The 20,739-nt window shown below is 41.8% G+C and overlaps 1 long non-coding RNA gene across 1 annotated transcript in view; it reads left to right on the top strand.

The window, feature by feature from the left end:
* The window catches only part of LOC110597829 (uncharacterized), a 169,022-nt gene that overhangs the window by 20,845 nt on the left and 127,438 nt on the right, over positions 1–20,739 (top strand). The window contains exon 3 of the long non-coding RNA XR_013428878.1: positions 19,965–20,075. This is a non-coding gene — a long non-coding RNA (uncharacterized LOC110597829). The remainder of the gene's footprint in view (positions 1–19,964; positions 20,076–20,739) is intronic.

The raw sequence follows: 20,739 nt of genomic DNA, 5'->3' as shown, positions 1-20,739 counted from the left end.
GGAAGGAGAAGCTAGAAATGGGTGGAGTGTGCTAGGAATGTGCTTGAGATGATCAGAAGCTGAAGCCTCTTTTCATAGGACCCTGGCTGTTGGGTAGTTGATGTGTTTTTCCAAACTCCAAACTCCCCGTGATTCAGTACTGTGGCTTTAGTAATTACCAAAGTACTACTTTGCCCTGGGTGTAGATGGCCAATTACCTCAAACTGTCAAAAGGGCCCAGAAATCTCAAATAAGGACCAAGTTCCCCAAGGTCAGAGAATGGGCTGACCCAATTTTAAGAAGTTTCAGGTGTTGCTCTGAAGACAACATGGCTTTGTGTGGATGTATGGAAGTGTGGGAGAGGAATGGATTTGGTGGATATTTTTTTTTTTGTAAAACAGTTTTATTGAGATATAATTCATGAACCATACAATTTATCCATTTAAAATGTACAAATCACTGGTCTTCAGTGTATACACAGGGTTGTGCAATCATCATCAGTCAATCTGATAAAATTTCATTACATCAAAGATAAATCCCATACCCTGTTGCTATCACCCCCTCTGCCCACCCCCACCTCAGCCTCAAACAACCACGGATGTAGTTCCTGTCTCTATGATTTCCCTATACAGGCCTTTCACATGAATGGAATCATAGTATGTGGTCTTTGTGTCTGACTTCTTTCACTTGGTATGTTTTCAAGGGTCACCCGTATTGCAGCATGTATCAGTACTTCATTCCTTGCTATGGTGGAATATTACTCCATTGTATGTATATGCTACATTTTGTTTAATCCACTCATTGGCCATTCAGGTTGTTTTTTTTTAACCTTTTGGCTAAAATGATAATGTTGCATTAATTATTTGTCTGCAAGATTTTTGTGAGGAGGTACGTTTTCATTTCTCTTGGGCATTTACCTAGTTGAATATGATAACTCCACGTTTAACCATTTGGGAAACTGCCAGACCGTTTTCCACAGCATAAGTACCTACCATTTTGTATTTTCACAATCAATGTATTAGAATTTTAGTTGCTCCACATTTTCTAGCTAATGCTTGTTCTTTTTTGTCTGTGAAGTTGTAAAAGTTCTTTATATATTCTAGGTACTATTCCTGTACCAGGTATATGATTTGCAAGTATTTTTTTCATTTTATGGGTAGTCTTTTCGTTTTCTTGATGTTGAACTTTGAAGCATTAAAGTTTTTAATTGTGATGGAGTCCAATTTATGTATTTGTTGTGTTGCTCATGCCATACCCAGAATTTTTTTTTTCCAAATCACAGTGTTGTAAATATTTGCCCCTATTTTTTTTTTTTGCTAAGAATTTTATAGTTTTAGTTCTTAAATTTAGGTCTTCGATCCATTTTGAATTAACTTTAAAAAATTTGAGACAAAATTCACATAACATACAATTAATGTGTATGATTCAGTGACATTTAGTACATTTATAATGTTGTGAAACCATCACCTCTCTTTGATTTCAAAACTTTCACCACCCAAGAACAAACCATTTCATCTAAAAACTACTCTCTATTAGCCCTTGCTCCTGAAAAATGACTAGTTGATTTCTGTCTCTATGGATTTTCTTTTTCTGGATTTTAATATAAAGGAGTTTTACAACGTATTACCTTTTGCATTCGGTTTCTTTCAGTTAGCATAATGTTTTCGGGGATCTTCCAAATTATAGCATCTATTAGTACTTCATTTCTTTTTTATGGATGAATTATATTAATTGTATATCATAATAGTCAGCTTTCTGTCACTGTGACGAAATACCTGAACTAATAAACTTAGAGATAGGAAAACTTTATTTTGGCTCACAGTTTCAGAAGATTCAGTCCATAGTCATTTGGCTGTGTTGCTTTTGGGCCTGTGGCAAGGTGGTACATCATGGTAATTCTGTTTAACATCTTGAGGAACTGCCAGACTGTTTTTCATAGCAGTTGCTTCATTTTCCATTCTTGCCAGCCATGCATGAGAGTTCCAATTTCTCTAAATCTTTTTCAAGACTTATTTTTTTCTGTTTTTAAAAATTTATTATAATTGGGCATAGTGGTGCATGTTTATGATACTAGCTACTCTGGGAGCTGAGGCAAGAGGATAGCAAGTTTCAAGCTAACCTTGGCAAGTTAGTGAGACCCTCTCTCGAATAAAAATTAAAAAGGGCTGGGGATGTTGCTCAGTGGTAAAGTGCCTCTAGGTTCTGGGTTCGATCCCTAGTACTGGGAAAAAAATATTGTAGGCATCCTCGTGGGTATTAAGCAGTGTTTCATTGTCATTTTGATTTGCATTTCCTTAATGACCAGTTGAGCTAATTTTTGCATATGGTGTGAGGATAAGGATCCAACTATATTCTTTTGCCTGTGCCTACCCAGAACCATTTGTCCAAAGGACTATTCTTTCACCATCTAATATCTTGGTACCTCTGTAGAAAATTAGTTGGCCGTAGGTGTATGGGTTTATTTCTGGACTTAATTTTAGTTTTATTTCATTGATCTACATGTCTATCTTTGTGCTAGTTATCACACTGTCTTCACTGCTGCTTTGTATAAGTTTTGAAATCAGGGAATGTAACTCCTCCCATTTTGGTCTTTTCCAGGATTGCTTTGACTACTTGGCGTCCCTTGAAACTCTGTGAATTTTACAATCATCTTGTCAATTTCTATAAAGAAGTCAGAAAGGATTCTGATTAGTTTTTTGTTGAATTTTTAGGTCAGTTTGGGGAATTTTGCCATCTTACCAGTGCTGTCTACAGATTCATAAACAGTGGATGCTTTTCATTGATTTAGATCTTTAATTTCTTTCAGCACTGTTTTGTAGTTTTCAGAGTAGAATAAAATTTTTGTAGTTCTTTTGTTAATTTTATTCCTAAGTATTTTAGTCTTTTTGATGCCATCATGAATAAATTATTTTTCTAAATTTAATTTTAAGGTTATTTATCACACTTATGTAGAAATAGAATTGATTTCTGCACATTGATCTCATATTCTACAACCTTGCTGAACTTATTAATTATTCTTAATAGATTTTTTAAACTTGATTTCTTTGGATTTTCTTTATACAAGATCATGACATGATAAAATCATATTATCTCTGAATACAATTTTACTTTTTCCTTCCAATTTGGATGTGTTTTATTTATTTGTCTTGCCCAGTTGTTCTGAGGAGTGGAGTCTTAAAGGGCCAAGAAGACCAAAATATACTAGACCAATCTATGGAGAGAAGTTCAAAAAATGTACCCATTATGGGTTTAGGACGATCAGGCCTACATCCATCCATTTATCCCCAAAATGTATATGGGGTAATCATTGTGTCCTAAAAATCTGATAAGAATACCATTATCTTCCTCTTGAACTAATGCACTGCCTTTTCAATGAAGACTTGACTTATTTTTGACATGTTCTTTTAATAGGCACCAGGGACAGGAGTGGCCCACACTGAGCTTAAGGTCTAACCAGGCATTCAGACAAGCCAAACCGGTAATTATATGCTCATGAGAACATCACAGTCTATGGGAGCCATATCCAGAGTGATAGAGGGAGGTGAGAGAGAGTGTTGAGGGAGAGGAAGGGGGAAAAGATTTCCAGAGGAAGTAGACTGGATTGGGACATCTTGAAGAAATAGGCAATGGGCCCAAATGTGTTTTAGGCACACACTGAAGCTCTAGCTGGCGTCTGCCAGGACAGTCTTTCCAGGGAATTCTACTTCCCTATTCAACCAGTGTGCAAATAGGATTGTGTGGACTGCAGAAAGGGGGGTGGTGGTCTTTAGAGGACTCTGGAAGATCGTGTGAGGTTAAGAGAGGAGAAACAGAGAAAAAATATGGATGGGACCAACCAGGAAGCATAAATATGACTTCTACTTGGCCTTTTGAGAAAAATGACCCATCCTTCTCTTTCTGGTATCCATTTCCTCTGGGTTTATTCTGTAATGTGACTTTGCTCTCTTGAGCTCTGCTCCACTCGAGTCACAGGGCCTCAGTTCAAATCTTAACTGAGGTAGTCACTGGTGTCTTCTTTACTGTGTTCAGTTGAACAAGTCCTAAGCATGTCATAAAAATGTCTGATGGCAGGGTGACCAATTATCCAGGTTGCCTGGGACTCCAGATTTCATCACTGAAAGTCCTGCAATTTGGGAGACTCCTCAGTTTCAGGCAAATTGGGATTCTTGATCACTTAGTATGGCCCTAGATAGGAGCAGTCTTCAAAGGAAGTTCATTACACATCCAAAACCAAAACCAGAAAGGTTTCGGTGCCTCTGGGAGATATTACAGTCTATTGTTGACTAGCCTGGAATTGGAATTATTAAGATCTAAGTTAGACTTACAGCCCTGCCAGTTACCAGCTTCCAGCCTCTAGCTTCCAGCTTCCAGATTGGTTAGCTGTGGATAGTGCTGAGTCTCAGCTTTCATGTCCGTGGAGCTGTGGGAATAATGTTCTCCGAGGATTGTCTAGAATGAGAAAATGCCTCCAAAGTGCCTGGCACAGATTTTGAAATATTGTAAGTGACCAAAAAAATGATCCACATTTTTGTTCAGAGGTTGACAAACTGTAGCTGGTGGGCCAAACCCTGCCAGCCTCCTATTATTGTAAATAAAGTTTGATTGCAACAGTCACACCCTTTTGTTCACGTATTGTCTAAGACTGCTTTCAAGCTACAAAGGCCTAGTTGAATGGGTGCAGTTGAGTACTTATGGACTGCAAAGCCCAAAATATTTATTTTCTGGCCCTTTATAGAAATAGTTTGCCCATTCCTGGGCAAATCCTGTTAATATTACCAGGTGTGGTTGAGGGAGCCTTGACTCAGATCCAGGAAGCTTGGGTTCCAGTCTGGTAGGCATCCTGTCTGGTAGGCATCCTGTCTGGTAGGCATCCTGTCTGGTAGGCATCCTGTCTGACAGAACTGTCTCTGTGACCTTGAGTAGATCATTCAACTTCTTAAGATTTATGCCCTTATCTGTGATACATAGAGGCAATTTATAAAGCCCATTCATGTAGTCAACTTTCTAAGACATTTTGAACCTATGAGACATTCCAGAAAGAGGTTCTATGGAAGGTGGGTAAAGGGTGGAATGAATTCTGGCTTTGATGCCTCATTCTCAGATTCCCTGGGGTTGACAAGTCACCATCCTCCTCACTGGGTCTTCTGTAGTAAGTCCCAGCAGCCTTCAGGAGAAGGCAGGTTGAACAAGTTCATTAAACCCACCAGAAGTTCTTGGTCAACTGCCCTGGAGAAGTCAGGCTGTCTGCCATGCCAGGGAACCTGGTTTCTAGTGTGAGGAAGAATGAATCATGATTCTCTTGTACCCAATCTTCCTGCCTATCAGAGGTTGTGGTATGAATCACCCAAATTTGCCAGTGATAAGTGTGAATGACCTTAGGCCACCTCAAACATGTTGATTTGCAAGGTGGTGCCCTTTGGTTTCACAGTTGTGAAAAAGTTGTGAAAAAGTGAAAAAGAGAAAGTGTGCAAACACACCAGGCCCTCAAGAGCTTTCTGTAATTAATAACTCAGGACAGAAAACTTTTAAGAGGTGGCTTCATTTTATAAAGATATCTTCTTTCTTCCTTTTTCCTTTCTCCTATTCTGGATGCTCTTCCCTGTTTCAGGATGTCCTCTTCTAAGGTCCCCTAAGCACTGGGTTAAGTCCTCCCTCTGTGAGCTCTGGCTAACCCGGCCCACCCCAGCACTGCCCTTTCTGCATTTCTATCCTGTCTGGTCAGAACCTTCCCAGCGTTGCTTCACACACAGCCTGGGTTACTTTCTGATAGTTCCATGGACATTAATCAACTCTTCCCAGCCCCGTCACCTCCACAAGGGCAGGGCAGAGCTGGGTTGTCTCTCTCATCTGCATGCCCTGGGGGCTGGGGTTGGGTGCTGGGTGCAGCAGGAAGTGTGGCCCAGGTAGAATGTTCTACCAACCTGTTCCTGCCCAGGGCTGGGGCTTCCTTTCCTCATCCAGGCTGTGGAAGTTTCATTTAAACTTCTCCCATATCCAGGTCTCTACTTCAATTCACTATCCTAGCAGGTTGAGTTGGCTCACACTATCCTGCTTATTCCTTGAGGGTATTGTGTGACAGTTCTGGGCCTTTATCCTGATTAGGATAATAACATCCTAAATTTGGCCAGTGGGCAGCCTTTCGTTACCAACTGAAAAATGAACTGGAAGTTTCTTCCAATGAGTGTTTATATACCTTGTTCTTCTACAGAACAATTAGCGTTCCTTTATTATGAAAGCCAGTTGTGTCATGGGATGTCTAATTGGATGGATATTACTGGAACTCTTTGGATTTTCTTTGTCAGGGTGTCAAGTTTCATTTTGATTATATGGGGGAAAACTAACCCTTTTTATTAAACCAATGTGAATATTAAATATAATCACTGACATTCTAGCAATCTCACATTCAAATAAGAAATAAGAAATAAGGCTGAATCTGCACACCCCTGTGTGGTATGTGGAATGGCCTCTGGGAAGGGCCCTGGGAGGGGATGAAAGGCTTATGGCCTTCCTGGTTCCCACTGAGTCTGGGGACCAGCATGGAACACACTCCTCAGGAGCATTTACTTACTCACATTTTATTATTATGTATCTGCTAAGTCCTTACAAATATAAGAACACAGCATTTTTTTTTGGTCTGCTTATTTAGGAATGCTCAGTTTTGTCCTTTCCATTTTTAAAATTCCTATACAGCATGTGCTTGGTTAACTTGGACCTATTTTGAGTTCACGTGTGGTTGGACATTATGAAGAAAAGTTCAGGTTGGGATTGTAGCTCAGTGGTAAAACGCTTGCCTCGCATGTGTTAGGCGCTGGGTTCAATCCTCAGCACCACATAAAAATAAATAAAGATATTGTGTCCATCTACAACTAAAAAAAATATTTAAAAATAAAGAAGTAAAATTTCACCTTAGATAAAGCAAAATGTTCCTCAAGTAAAACAGCCATGGTAGCTACTTCCTATCCTGAATATGCTGTGCTTTCCATAAAGACAGTGCTTGGTGGCCCCTGAGAGGTCCTGGAGACTGGCTAATGCTGAATAATCAACCAGAAGCAAAGGAGCCCTCAAGCTCTGCTCCCCCAACCTTGTTAAGGAAGCCCATAGCTGCACAGGGGCATGAAGACAAAAGGTGTAGATGGTTCTCGACCTTGAGTTTTGTGTCCAAGGATGTTCAGTCCCTCTAACAACCGTGGACCAAGAGGCTATGACAAACATGATCAAGAAGTCAACAGAGTAACCAGTTTCATCCTTTTCATAGAAAGCTGGACATCTGTCGGCAGGCAGGGCTCATTTGCAAACGGTCAAGTGGGTTAGGCAAGGTTTGAGAAGTGTTTTTGATGTTCCCTTGATGTTTGTTGTCCCAGCGGGAGCCAGGCAAACCTGTCCATGTCGCAAGTCCCTTGACAGGAGGGAAGGTGAGTTTTTATTTGTTTTGTTTTTGCTTAGTTGGCCTCTTGTATGCATTGGTTCTTCTTCCCCCAATTGTGGGACATAATTCACAACACAGCTCCCATTCCTTACATTTTAAAAACACACAATTTCCCCTGAGTAATACAATTTCTGTGTCATCTTTGTGGCTTACTACCCACCCCCCCCCTTTTACAGAATTAAAGACTATTTTGCAGATTTGAAACAGCTTTCCTACAAATTTGGATGCTCTTTTTGCTTTGGTGGCTTTCCAAACACAGGCAGGCACCAACAGATTTCTGTCTTCAGGAAGCTGCTGCAGATGTGTGAAGAATCTGAAGAGAGTGTGAAGCCAGAAGGAGGGGCTGCCCCGCCCCAGCTCACCCGGCTAAATGCAGGCTGGGTGCCTGTGTTGGCCGCAGCCTGACCAGCCTGAGGACCCAAGGCTGCTGCTTGGGATGAGGTCAGACAAGCAGTGGAACCTTCATTTCCTTCACAATTGCCTCTCATTCTTTAACCCAGAAGTTCTGTTCTTCATGAATGGAGTAATGTTGAAAGCCCACTTCTTCTAGAAAGTCCTTTGTTTATTATGTACTTGTGTATATGGAGATCCTTGGAGAATCTGACAAGAGTGCCCAGAATGTTCTAGAACAGTAGCTCCCAGATGGCTGGCTGTAACTCTTGTGTCCTAGCCTGGTTGTTGAACTGAGGGATCCCAATCCCACTGTAGTTCTAGGTCAGAGTCCTACTAGTCTTGTCTAATCTCTCTTCAGGGAGGAGAATTTGACAACTTCCCACTCTACATCCACAAGAAAATGGTATGGAGGACTATGGATTGAATTGGGTCCTCTCCAAATTCATATGTTAAAGTCCTAACCTGTAGTAACTAGGAATGTATTTGCAGGTAGAGATTTTAAGGAGGTAATTAAAATGAGGTCATTAGCATGGGTCTTAATAAGTGTCCTTCTTAGAAGAGGAGAATAGGATACGGGTGTACACAAGGAAGACTATGTGTGGAGACCCAGGGGGAGGCGCCATGTATGAGCCAGGAGAGAGGCCTCAGAAGACACCAACCCTACCCACACCTCAATCTCTGACTTCCTGCCTTTAGACTGTGAGAACAGAGATTTCTGTTGTCTAAGCCTCCCAGCCCATAGTTGTAGATGCCCTAGCAAGCAGATATGCTGGGTCTGGTGGGCACTGTGTGGGTTTTTGGCAACTATGAGTACTTAATAGACTTCAGTTGTCCTGTGGGATGTTTCTTTTGCAGTTCACTGAGAGCTCTCCAAGGATGTCCTGCTCCCCCAAGTGTAACCACAAAGTTTATACTTTGCTTTTTTATTCTTTGCATTCTTTTCTTGGATCCTGGAGGACTGGGAGTAGGAGACTGGAGCCTCCGCTCCAGAAGCAGTTATCAGATTGTGTGACCTTGGGGAGGTCATGCAACATCCTGGGCCCTCAGGCTTCTGGCCTGTCACATCAGCAGTTGAGCTGGTGGTCTCTGGAGTTCCTCCTATCTCAGACACCGACTCTAAACACTTCTGCCATTAGCCTCAAACTGTACACTCTTGTGAACTCAATCTTTTCTCAGGTTGCTGATTTCTCCCATTTATAACGTGGCCAGGAAATTTCTTTTTGTTAACAACTGCCTGGGAGGTCATCAAAATAAATAGTGCTCTTGGAGTTCACATATGTTTATGAGAGGACAGGGAAGCCTAGTTCTAATTCCAGGGAGCAGACTGGGAACTGCAGGGCTGTCAATTTACCTCCCAATGCTTCTTCAGACTGACTTCTTTCCATCAGACAAACTGGGGATTTATTTTTTGCTTTAACAAAGGTGGCGATTGAAGTAAAATTAGGTGTCATTTGAAAACTGAATGATCATGGAGATGTAAAATAGCAAGAGTGGACTGACAAACAGTAAGTCATGTGAACCTGCCCGCTGATCTTGGGGATCTTTGTCATTTTGCAGCTTGGCCTGGCCTGTGGTTTTGAATTGAATCTTGGTGCAAATAATGGACTTTCCTTCCCTTTCCTCTTCACATTCAGACTGCTCAATTCAGAGCTCTGCACTGCCATCAGCCTACCTGTTATAACAGGTACTGGCTCATTTGTCATTCTGGCACACACCTTGGACCCATCCTAGGCATTACTCATCTGAAATTGGAGGCCACTAACCATTTTCCTGATGAGTGCCCAGTGGCTTCATGTTTTGTTATAGCTTCTTTTTAATTTTGTTCAGCTCAGTGCAACTCCAGAAATTTGAACATTTTCTAGGTATTCAGAACCATGAGGGGTACACCAACCATATCACAAACCAAAGAACTACATGACCCGGTTTTAGACTCCAGGGAGCTTGCGGTTTTCCTGGGAAGACAGGATACTTGCATGAAACAAGCTGGGAGTCGTCAAGTTGAAAAAGTCATAACCTCAGCTGGTCAGAGCAGAGGCGCTAGTGCTCTTGACACATTCCAAGACGGGTGAGGAAGCAGAGTTTAGGAACAACTGTAAGTGTCAAGAAAGATCAAAGAGGAGAGATGAACCTTGACCTATCCTTGGCATTGGGGAATTTGGGGCAGGTGATCCTAGGTTTCTGAGGGCAACTCAAGCTGTGGAAGATCTGCAAGAATTTCGTAGACTCTCATAGAAATGGAACACTAGGGAGAGGGAGAAAGCTCTTAGGAGAGGTGAGAATTAGGAGGAGGGAGAGAGAGAGGTGGGGGGATCAGAGGTGGAAATTGGACTTGAGCAAACAGACTGTTTAATTTGGACTGTGTAAGATGGTTTCCAAACAAACCTCCCTCCCCTTTCTCCATCCTGTGCCTTCTTTGGTTTCCAGACCCTGACGTCATGACATGGCGCAGCTGCAGTTATGTATCTTTTCCTTTCCGTTTGACCTCCCAGCTAAAGTACCACTTTCTTGGCACCCAAAATGGAATCACTGCCAGTGGGCAGAGGCGAGATTGGTTTTGGAGATCAGCCCTGTGGAAAGCTGAGGGATATTGCATGTTCTTCCCTGAGGTGGCCACTAGAAATGATATGGGGTGTGTCTTCTGGAAAGGAGTGGAATCTAGGATGTCTACAAAACCCTTCTCTAGAAAACAGACACTGGTAGGCCTCCATAATTCCTGAATTAGACTGTTTCCCCTTTCCCTGTTGGATGGAGACCCTGGTCTCCTTCTAAGAGGATAGAGGTGGTGTTGTCTTGGGAATTAATGTGATGGTTGGCCAGGTGAGGTTGAGGGTTCAAGACAAAGCATGCTGCATGAGGCCACAGCCCATGTCCAACTATTATGGGACACAAATCTAATAGGAAAGAACAGATTTTCTTTTTGTAGTTCTTTGGGAGAACCACCTCCTTGGAGGGTGTTAGCAGGCTGTATTATTCCATTTTCAGTTGCTATAACAAAAATACCCTATCTGGGTACTTTATAAAGAAAATAAATTTATTTAGTTCATAGTTTTGGAGGCTGAAAGTGTGGCCTCATCTGTTTGGAATCTGGTGAAGTTCCCCTTAGCTGCATGATTTTGTGGCATCATGGTGAGAGCACCCGTGAGACCGAGAGATCACATGGTGAGACAGGAAGTCAGAGAAGGTGGAGAGATCCCAGTTTTATTCCTTGTTCCTACCTCTTAAAAGGTTTTACCCTCTTAATATTGTCAAAGTGGGGACAAAGCTTCTAACATATAAACAGTTGGGGGACATACTCAAACCATATTCAAACTATAGCAGAGTCCATGGTGCCTTCATTATTTAATTTTACTTAGCCATGAAGAGGAATGAAATTATGCCCTTTGCTGGTGTTTGGGTGGAACTGGAGAGCATAATGATAAGTGAAATAAGCCAGACTCAGAAAGTCGAGGGCCAGCTATTCTCTCTCATATGCAGAAGCTAGCGCAAAATAAGGGGAAAAAAAAGGTGGGTGGTGATGCCACAAAAATAGAAGGAAGATCAGTGGAGTAAAGGAAGTTTCAGGGGGAAGAAGGAAGGATGGGAAAAGGGAGGAACTGCAGAATGGATTTGACCAAATTACGTTATGTACCTATATGAATATACCACAGTGAATTCTACCTTTAGGCATATCTGTAAAGCACCAATTAAAAAAAAAAGAACTAAATAGAAGGAAGATCTGTAGGGTAGAGGAAAGGGAATAGGGGGAGAGAGGATGGGAAGGGAAAGAGAAAGTACTGAACTGAAATAGAGCAAATTATATCCCGTGCCTGTATGGATACGACAAAATGAACCTCACTATTACGTATAACTATAATGCACAATTAAAAACATTTAAAAAGTAAAATATCATCAGGAAGAATTCTGGATGGGCCTTGATCTTCCCTAGGTAGAGGATGGGTACATGAGGATTGGTACATGACCTAATGAAGGCTTCGTTAAGATGATTGTCTCAGGGCACTTTGTGCCCAGAGCTCTGGAACACTCCTGTAAATTAATTCACCTATGCCCATTCCTTCCCAAGACAGGTGAAAGGAGGTTCTAATTGGTCAGACACCAAGGGCCCTAACTCCTCTGAGATAAAAGAATACCACTAAGTGTGAGAGAATCTTGGAAAATCTTGTTTGCCTCCACTTGGGATCATGCTAACAGCACTTATATCCTTTCTTTCTTTCTTTCTTTCTTTCTTTCTTTCTTTCTTTCTTTCTTTCTTTCTTTCTTTCTTTCTTTCTTTCTTTCTTTCTTTCTTTCTTTCTTTCTTTCTTTCTTCTTTTTTTTTAATAGCACTTATATCCTAAAGGACCTTTTTGCAATAAAATTCAGATGTTTCCACCCAACTCAATACCACTCTGTCTCTCCCACATGCACAGGTCTCTGTGCTATTTGGAAGCATAAAACATTGTAAAGTTCTGGAGAATTACATGTTTATTAGTCAAACAGAAATATGTCACCTCCTTTTTTTCCTCCATGCAGAAAAGTATCTCTGGAAACATACACCAACCAGTGCCAAATGCCTGGGAGTCAGGAACAGCTCTACCTGCCAAGTCTTTCAAGTTTGATTTGCTGCCATCCAAAGTGAAAATTAGGGAGCTGGCTCTCCTGAACTTTGGACTGGTGACAGAAGAAGCTAAGTGGACCCTGAATTAGAGGTTAGAGGAGCCCAAGTTCTCTGGAACTCACTAGTCACAGGACACTGGGCAAATCACAGAATATCTTGGTCTCCTCCTCAGTGAAATGGGACAATTGGAAAGTTATGGAGATAAAACAAGGTAATGGGAACATTCAGTGTCTCAGCTGCGAAGCAAGCAGGAGATCAGCAGGGCAGGAGATAGCTAGAGGGTGTGGGCCCGGGATAGAGGGACTGGGAGGGGGATGGCATTTGGGATGTCAGAGTCTTAGTGGTCACAGTGGCCTCCAGTTTGAGCCAGCCTGTGCCAGCATCCATGGGGTCATACCTGGTGGCTGAGGTGAGCCTTATGGGGTTTGAGCAAGGCCTTACTTAGCTGTAGAGAGGAGTGTGGGAGGTGAGGCAGGCTGTAGCCAGCAGGTGGAGGTACAATGCTCCAGGCTTGAGAGTGGGCTCATGCCTGCTAGGCAGGGAGTCAAGTCTAGGGTGTGCTAAGCATGGGGCCGGGGCTCCCTTTTGGCCTTTTCAAGGGCCTACTTAGAAACCCCAGGCAGAAGGAGAGTCAGTGGTCAGAGTTAGGGACAAGATTGCAGATGGCAATTTGGGTCTACATTAATTTAAGGCAGTAAGAACAATTTAGGAACCCATTCATGTAGTGGGGGAGGGAGGAGGAGATGAGGGTTGGGCTCCTAACGAAATTCCTGGTCTGATTAAGGTCAACTCACAACCAGGGACTGAGCTTGCTGGACCTCAGCAACTATATGTTAACATGGACCAACACATATTGATAGGTATGATGTGGAGTACAAAAACAATATGATAACAATATTATTGAATTCATTCAATGTTCTGAGCACTATACTAAGTGCCTCATATGCATCTTCCAATTTAATTTTATTTCATTTTAATCTTCAGATCTATGAGACTTTTACCCATTTTGCGGACAGAGAGATCAAGAGGTCTAGTGGTGGAGCTGGCATTTGAAACCAACTTTCTCTGACTGCAGAGATTGTGCTATTATTATGATTTCACTGAGTACCATCACGGTGATAACAGAGGTGAGGGTTGTAGTGGTCCCAGCTCTGCATGTCCTGAGTAGGCGCATAACTCCTTCTACTCCTCACATGACCCATGACATGAATATGATCTCAGCTTCACACATGAGAAGAGACCAGGGCGTTAACTTGCCCAAGGTCTCAGAGTTGGTGAGAAACACAGCCAAAACAAAACCTGCATCTGGCTTGGTGCCATGGTCACCTGTAATCTCAGCGGATTGGAAGGTGGAGGCAGGAGGATCACAAGTTCAAAGCCAGACTCAGTAATTTAGAGAGGCCCTAAGCAATTCAATGAGTCCCTGTCTCAAAATAAAATACAAAATAGGGCTGGGGACGTGGCTCAGTGGTTATGCAACCCTGGGTTCAATCCCCAGTAGCAAAACAAGATAAAGAAAAAGATGTGATTAATACCCTCATAAAAGAATCTTGAGGGAGCCTGATTGCTCCTTTGCTGTGTGAACACATAGATAGCAGATACTATCTGCAAAAACTGTGTGCTCAGCAGACACCGAATCTTCTGGCACCTTAATCTTGGACTTACCAGCCTCCAGAACTGTAAGCAATAAAATTTTTGTTGTTTAAAAATTACCCAATCTAAGGTATTTTGTTATAGCATCATGAATAGACTAAGACATTTGCTAACCTATTGAGAACTAACAAACATTTTACAATATTTACTTTTTTTTTATTCATTTGGACACAAAATCTAAAGTTAACCCTCCATATTTGCGGGTTCTGTTTCCTCAGATTTGACCAACTGCAGATCAAAAATATTTTAAAAAATGCATCTGTATTGAACATGTAAAACTTTCTTCTTGTTATTATTTCCTAAATAATACAGTGCAACAGTTATTTACATAACATCGACATTGAATTAATGATTACAAGTCATCTAGAGATGATTTAAAACACATGGTACAGGGCTGGGGTTGTGGCTCATTGGTAGCACGCTTGCCTACCATGTGTGAGGCACTGGGTTCAATTCTCAGCACCACATACAAATACTAAAATAAAGATCCATCAACAACTTAAAAAATATTTTAAAAAATAAAACATATGGTACAATGTTTGAAAGTTACATGCAATTACTATGCCAGTTTATGTGGGAGACTTAAGCATCTATGGATATTGAGATTCACTGGCACTTCTGACATCAATCCTCTGTGGATACTGAGGGAGGACTGTATTTTATATGTCCAAAAGTGAGTAACATTGTCTTTTGCATTGTTGCTTTAGTGGCAAATTTATTACCCTACACCTATTTCAAATTTGTATACCCCATCTTCAGGCCATAGTCACAGGGCTGGACAAGCTCATCTTCCAAATTTCTATCCAGTTCTTAGTACCTTTTTATGTGCCCTGCCAGAGACATCTATAGATGTGTAGGTCACATGCACAGGGAAAGAGTTCTATCTACCTTTAAAAAGAATGTGAAGAACAAAATAAAGTAGCACTGGGTTATAACTCAAAGTATAAAACAAATACTTGAGTCCATACTGTTGTAAATAAATGATCAAATAAAGAGAAAAAGATGTCATGCTGAAGGATTTCAATAGATTTGTTAGATGCTCCACCCTGAAGTGGGTGGGACAGAAGACTGTATTAGTTTCCTGTGGCTGTTGTAACAAATCACCGCAAACTTGGGACTTGAAACAATGATCTATTCTTTTTATAGTTGCAGAAGCCTGAAGTCTGAAGTCCATATCGCTGAACCAAAATCAAGGTGCAGGCAGGTCTGAGCTTCTTCTGGAGGCTCCAGGGAAGTATCTTCTACTTGCCTCTTCCAGTTTCTGGAAGTCATGTTGGCCATATCACTCCAATCTCTGTCTCAATCTCCTATCCTGTGTCAACCTTCCTCTGCCCCTCTCTTATAAGAATCCTAGTGACTACAGTTAGGGCCCATTCAGATAATCCAGGATCATCTCCACATGCCACGATCCTTAATTTAATCACAATTGCAAAATCACTTTCGATCCATATGCACATGGAAATGGCTAATACTGAAGGTTCTGGGGATTAGAACATGGGCACAGTCAGGGGCCACTGTTCAGTCCAGCACATTCTCTACTCCTTAAGTATGGGCTGACACACTGACTTCCACCCAAGGACAGTACATAAAAGGGGAAACATGAGTGATGTTACAGTGGAGAACCTGAACTCAGCCAGATAATCAAGTTCAACATCAATAATGATAAATCATGTTGATAGTATGTTTCCTTGGCATGCCACCTCTGTGATCATTCTCCCTGAACCACACAACCATAACCTAATTATGAGGAAAACATCAGACAAATTCCAATTAAGGCATCTATAAAACACCTGACCGGTATCTCCCCAAATGGTCAAGATCATCAAAAACAACAGAAGTCTAAGAAACTATCACAGCCAAGAGCAGCTCAAGGAGACACAACTACTAAATGCAATGTGGGGTTCTGGATGGGATTCTGGAACAGAAAGAAGACATTTGGTATAAACAAAACAAAATCAAATTAAATTGATGCATGGACTTTAGTTAATAAGAATACATATAAATCGTAGAGTGGCCACACAATGGAATATTACATAGCAGTGAAAATGGGTCTCTGACTATATGTATCACTATGGATAAATATTAGCAAAATGATGTCAAGTGAAAAAGCAAGTCCTAGAAGGCTATCACATAATACCTTTTTCTAAAGGTGAAAAGTATGCAAAATTTAATCAACATATTGTTTGTATATGTTGTGATCTAAATAGCTATATCTGCATGTATATATTTATATCTACGTATTTATTTAAATATCTTTGTATATATAAACAAAGGGACATATGTGTACCACATCATATATATCTCACATATATATATATGTGCTTTCTTAGAAGACATATGTATTCTAAGAAAGTTATGGCAATCACAGGATTATAGGATGCTGTGTCAAGAGTACAGGCAGGGAAAGAGGTAATTGGAAGAGTCAAAGAGGCACTGTAGGTGGTTAAAGATCTACAAATTTTTTGAACTCGAACAGCCTTTCTAATTTTTGTGTTTTTTTCCCCCACATTTTTATCAGTGCAACATCATCATACATCATGGTGGGATGCTTTGTTTTATATATATATATATACACGTGCATACAATATAAGAGTAGAATTTGGCCAGATGAGGATTCCAATGATTTGTCAAGAGCTGTCAAGGCAGAGAGTCCAGTAGGAAAATAGTTTCAGCTTCAGAGTGCCAGTTTGAGGAGCCGGCTTGGAGTGACCTGTGTGTCTTCATTACGGGCAGGAGAAACCACACTGTGCAGAAGCCAAAGGGGACAAGAAATTAGAGGGTCAGCACTGTGGCGATTTTCCTCAGCAAGGAGAGGAAAAAAACATACACATATACACGAACACAAGGGTGCTTGGTCTATGTGAATGGCAGAGCTTGCTCATGACACCACGCAGCTGCTACAATTCTTTTAGTTTCTTAAACATTGTCTTTTCTCCACTATCACTTCAGCTTTTCTGTCTTGGGCTCATCATAGTACCAACATCTTTTAGTGCATTTCTTTTCAATTTCTCAATCTGTAATTATCCTATTTATTACTTTGCTTATCACTTATTTCTCTCCCCTAAAAATATATGCTCCAAGTGGACGGGGATCTTTACTTTTAGGCTCACTTCTGAATTCCTAATGTCTAGTACCACCACTGGAATATGTGAAGACCCTTGATAAACATTCTTGAAGATTCATTTGGATGAATGAATAGATAAAGGTTCACTGGGGCCTCAGCTATAGCTCGAATTTATCAAGCAGATTTAAGTGGAAGGCTCTGTGCTAAAGGCTTTATTTTACTATCTCACTTAATCCTCAGTGCAATCTCAGAGGGTGGGAATTCTACGCATGTGACAGATGAAAAGACTGAGGATTGGATACAAGGCTATATGACTTGACCAGGCTTTTCAGCCGGTAAATGGTGGAGCCATGGTTTAAATCTAGACCTTTGTGATGCCGGAGCCCATGAGGATAGCCAGAGAGCAACACTGTCTCTCAAGGGTGCTACAGAGCTTTAGCAATGAGATCATGGCCTACGGGGAAGGCTCCCAGAACTGTTTTCAAAAAATCCACTTTAAAGAATAGTTAAGGGAAGCTAGGAGCAGTGGTGTACTCATAATCCCAGCTACTTGGGAAGTTAAGACAGGAGGATTTCAAGTTTAAGATCAGCCTGGGCAACACAGTACGACCCCATCTGAAAAAAAATAAACAAAAACCACCAAACCAAACCAAACCAGAACAAAATTTAAAAAAAAAAAGGACACTTTTGGATGGCTTAACCACAACCATAACAGGTATTAAAGAACACAAAGAAAAAACAAACCCCCAAACCCCCAATAGTATTATTTCCCTTCCTGATATTCTCTCCTGCTGGCCCTGGCTGGGGATGGGAACAGAGATGTGGCAACCTTGGAAGTGGGGTGGGCATTGGGTGAGTTTGGCAGGGACTCTGTCACCCCTCATAAATCGATCTCCAAGTCCAGCTGGATGCATTTCTGAAATGTTTCTTGATTCCAGCTCCTCCGTTCTGTACCCACCCGCATGGCAGCCGTTCAGGAGCTGAGCACATCTCACCCTGAGCCTTCCTCCCTTTTATTCTTTTCTTTCCTCCTCTACTTCCCCCTCCCTCCCTGCTGTCCTCTGGAATCCAGCAACCCAGCCAGGGCTTCCTGCAGAAGCTCGCTCCTCTCCTCCTGGAAAGCTCTGTTGGTTTGGCTGGGCTTCCATTCCCAAAGCTTCCTCCAACTTTCTTCTCCAACCTCAACTCCTGCCCACCTCAAGAGCCTTCTGCTCCAGTCGTATTCATGTCACGCTCTTCCCAGTCACCATATTAATAGATTCTCTATCCTCAGCATGAAGTGCCTCCTTCACTTGACAAAGAATTCTTCAAACAGAACCGTTGGAGGGAAGGCCGGCACTGAGCCCTGGTGGCCTCTCGTGGATATCTCTCAAGGGCAGCTCTGTAGCATTGTAGGCTAATTTGCCTGTCTCTTCCCCTAGTTGTGGAGTTCTTATTCATAACTATATTTTTAATATCCATCTTTCTTGGTGAGAAGTTGCTGTTTAGCCAATATCTGTTGAGTGAGTGAATGAAGGAAAGGAGTCTATAGTTCCAATTATATGCCAAGGAGAATAGAGTTGTCTGGTGTCATTAAGAAAGATGTGCATCTAAAGTGTCTCTGGGTGGGCAGTGACCAGCTCTTGTTTCCTTCTTAGATGAAGGAAAATAAGCCAGGAAGGGGCAGTTAGGGTGACACACTGTGTTTTCTGTGCTGAGAGTTGGCATGAGATACGAGGAGAGCTCTTGTGGCAAGGACTCCCCAGCCTGGGAAACCTCAGGAACTCTCCTGTACACAGGTGAGGTCATTTGGCTGTGCACCTGTAAAAATGGAAGGTGGGGTTAACCACAGCTTGCTCCTCCACCTCTTTGCCCAGCTCCACCCCAGCATGGTGCTGATGGGTTGTTCCCAAAACACTTGCCTGAGGGTGGGAGGTGGTGTTTGCTTAGAAAAAAGCTCCAGAAACTAGGTCTGACATGGGCAATAAATGACTTGCAATCACCTGGGGATCTTCTGAAAGACAAGGATGGCTGGGTCATCCTCAGATTTTTCTTTCTTTCTTTTCTTTTTTTAATTGGTGCATTAAAATTATGTATAGCAGTGGGATTGCCATATTTATACATGCACATTATATATTTTGATCCATCTCATTCCCCAGTATGAGATTTTGATTTAATTAGTCTGGGTAGGAATCAATCATGGTATTTTGTAGTTGTTGATTGTTTGGTACTGGGAATTAAAGCCAGGGGTACTTTACCGCTGAGCTAAGTCCCCAACCCTCTATTTTTTCATCTTGAGACAGGGTCTCACAAAGTTTCTTAGAGCCTCACTAAGTTGCTGAGGCAGGCCTCAGACTTGCAGTCCTCCTGCCTCAGCCTCCTGAGTCACTAGGATGGTGTGTGCTACCAAGCATGTGGTTTTCGAAAAGGTCCCTAAGTGATTCTTGTGTGTGTATATGTGTGTGAAGCTGGGAATCTCATCCAGGGCCTCAGCAAGCTCTCTACCACTGGGCTATAGCTTAAGCTTTTTCAGATGATTCCGATGTGCAGTCAGGTCTAAAAAATCTGTTCCCATTAGATGTGTTCTTAGCCAGTTCAGATGGGAAAAGGCTGGGTTTGCAAATGCGTGAGGGATGACTCCTCTGGAAGCTCCAGGTATGGCCCCACCTAATGCCTGGAGGCCTGTTATAGTTCGGATCTTGAATGTCTTCCAAGGGACTACGTGTTGAAAGTTTGGTCTCCAGCCCATGGTTTGACTGGGAGGTGGTGGAACTTTTAGTAGGTGAGGCCAAGTGGAAGGAATTAGGTCACTGGGGGTGTGACCTTGAAAAGGATGTTATGACCTTGGCCTCTCTTCTTTTCTCTTTGCTTCCCAGCTGCCATGAGGTAAGCAGCTTCTTCCTCCATGCCATCCTGCCATGACGTACGGCCTCACCACAGGCCCAGAAGCAATGGGACCAACCAGCCATGTTGTGAAAATTTCAAAAGTGAGCCAAAATAAACTTTTCCATTTTAAAAAGTTTTCTCAGACGTTTTGTTATAGTAATGGAAAGCTGACCAACACAGGCTACCTGTCAAGGATATTACTCCAAGGCTTTTCTGGAAAGGCCAGATAGTATGCATATTGGTTTTAGTGGGTCATTTGGCTTCTGTCACACTTATTTATCTCTGCTACTTAGCTTGAAAGTAGCCACAGATAATACTTGAATGTACATGACTGTGTCCCAAAAATGTCACGCATGGACACAGAAATTTGAATTTCATATATCATAAAGTTTTTTGATTTTTTTTCCTTACATCATTAAAAAATGTAAAAATTGTTCTTAGAGCTTGTGCATTATACAGTTAAAAAAAAAAAGGAAAAAAAAAAAGTGATGGGTTGGATTTGGCTGCCAGCTCCCTGCTCCAAGAGATGAGTGGCATCTCCTCACAGCTAGCCTTAGCAACTGAATGAGACTCTGTCTCAAAATAAAATTAAAAAAGGGCTAGGGATGTAGTTCAGTGGTAAAGCATGTGTGCTAGACAATTAGTACCAAGCCAAGTGTAAGGGGAGGGGGATGCTATCATTCGTCACTTTCCTCCTGAACAAAAGGTGCTTAAGAACACCAGGCAAGTGATTGTTAGACAAGGTAAGTCTTAGCTTTTAGCTTT

This window comes from Ictidomys tridecemlineatus, chromosome 12, assembly GCF_052094955.1.
Source record: "Ictidomys tridecemlineatus isolate mIctTri1 chromosome 12, mIctTri1.hap1, whole genome shotgun sequence".
Taxonomy (NCBI): Eukaryota; Metazoa; Chordata; class Mammalia; order Rodentia; family Sciuridae; genus Ictidomys; species Ictidomys tridecemlineatus.
This window is presented reverse-complemented; position numbering and strand designations above follow the sequence as displayed.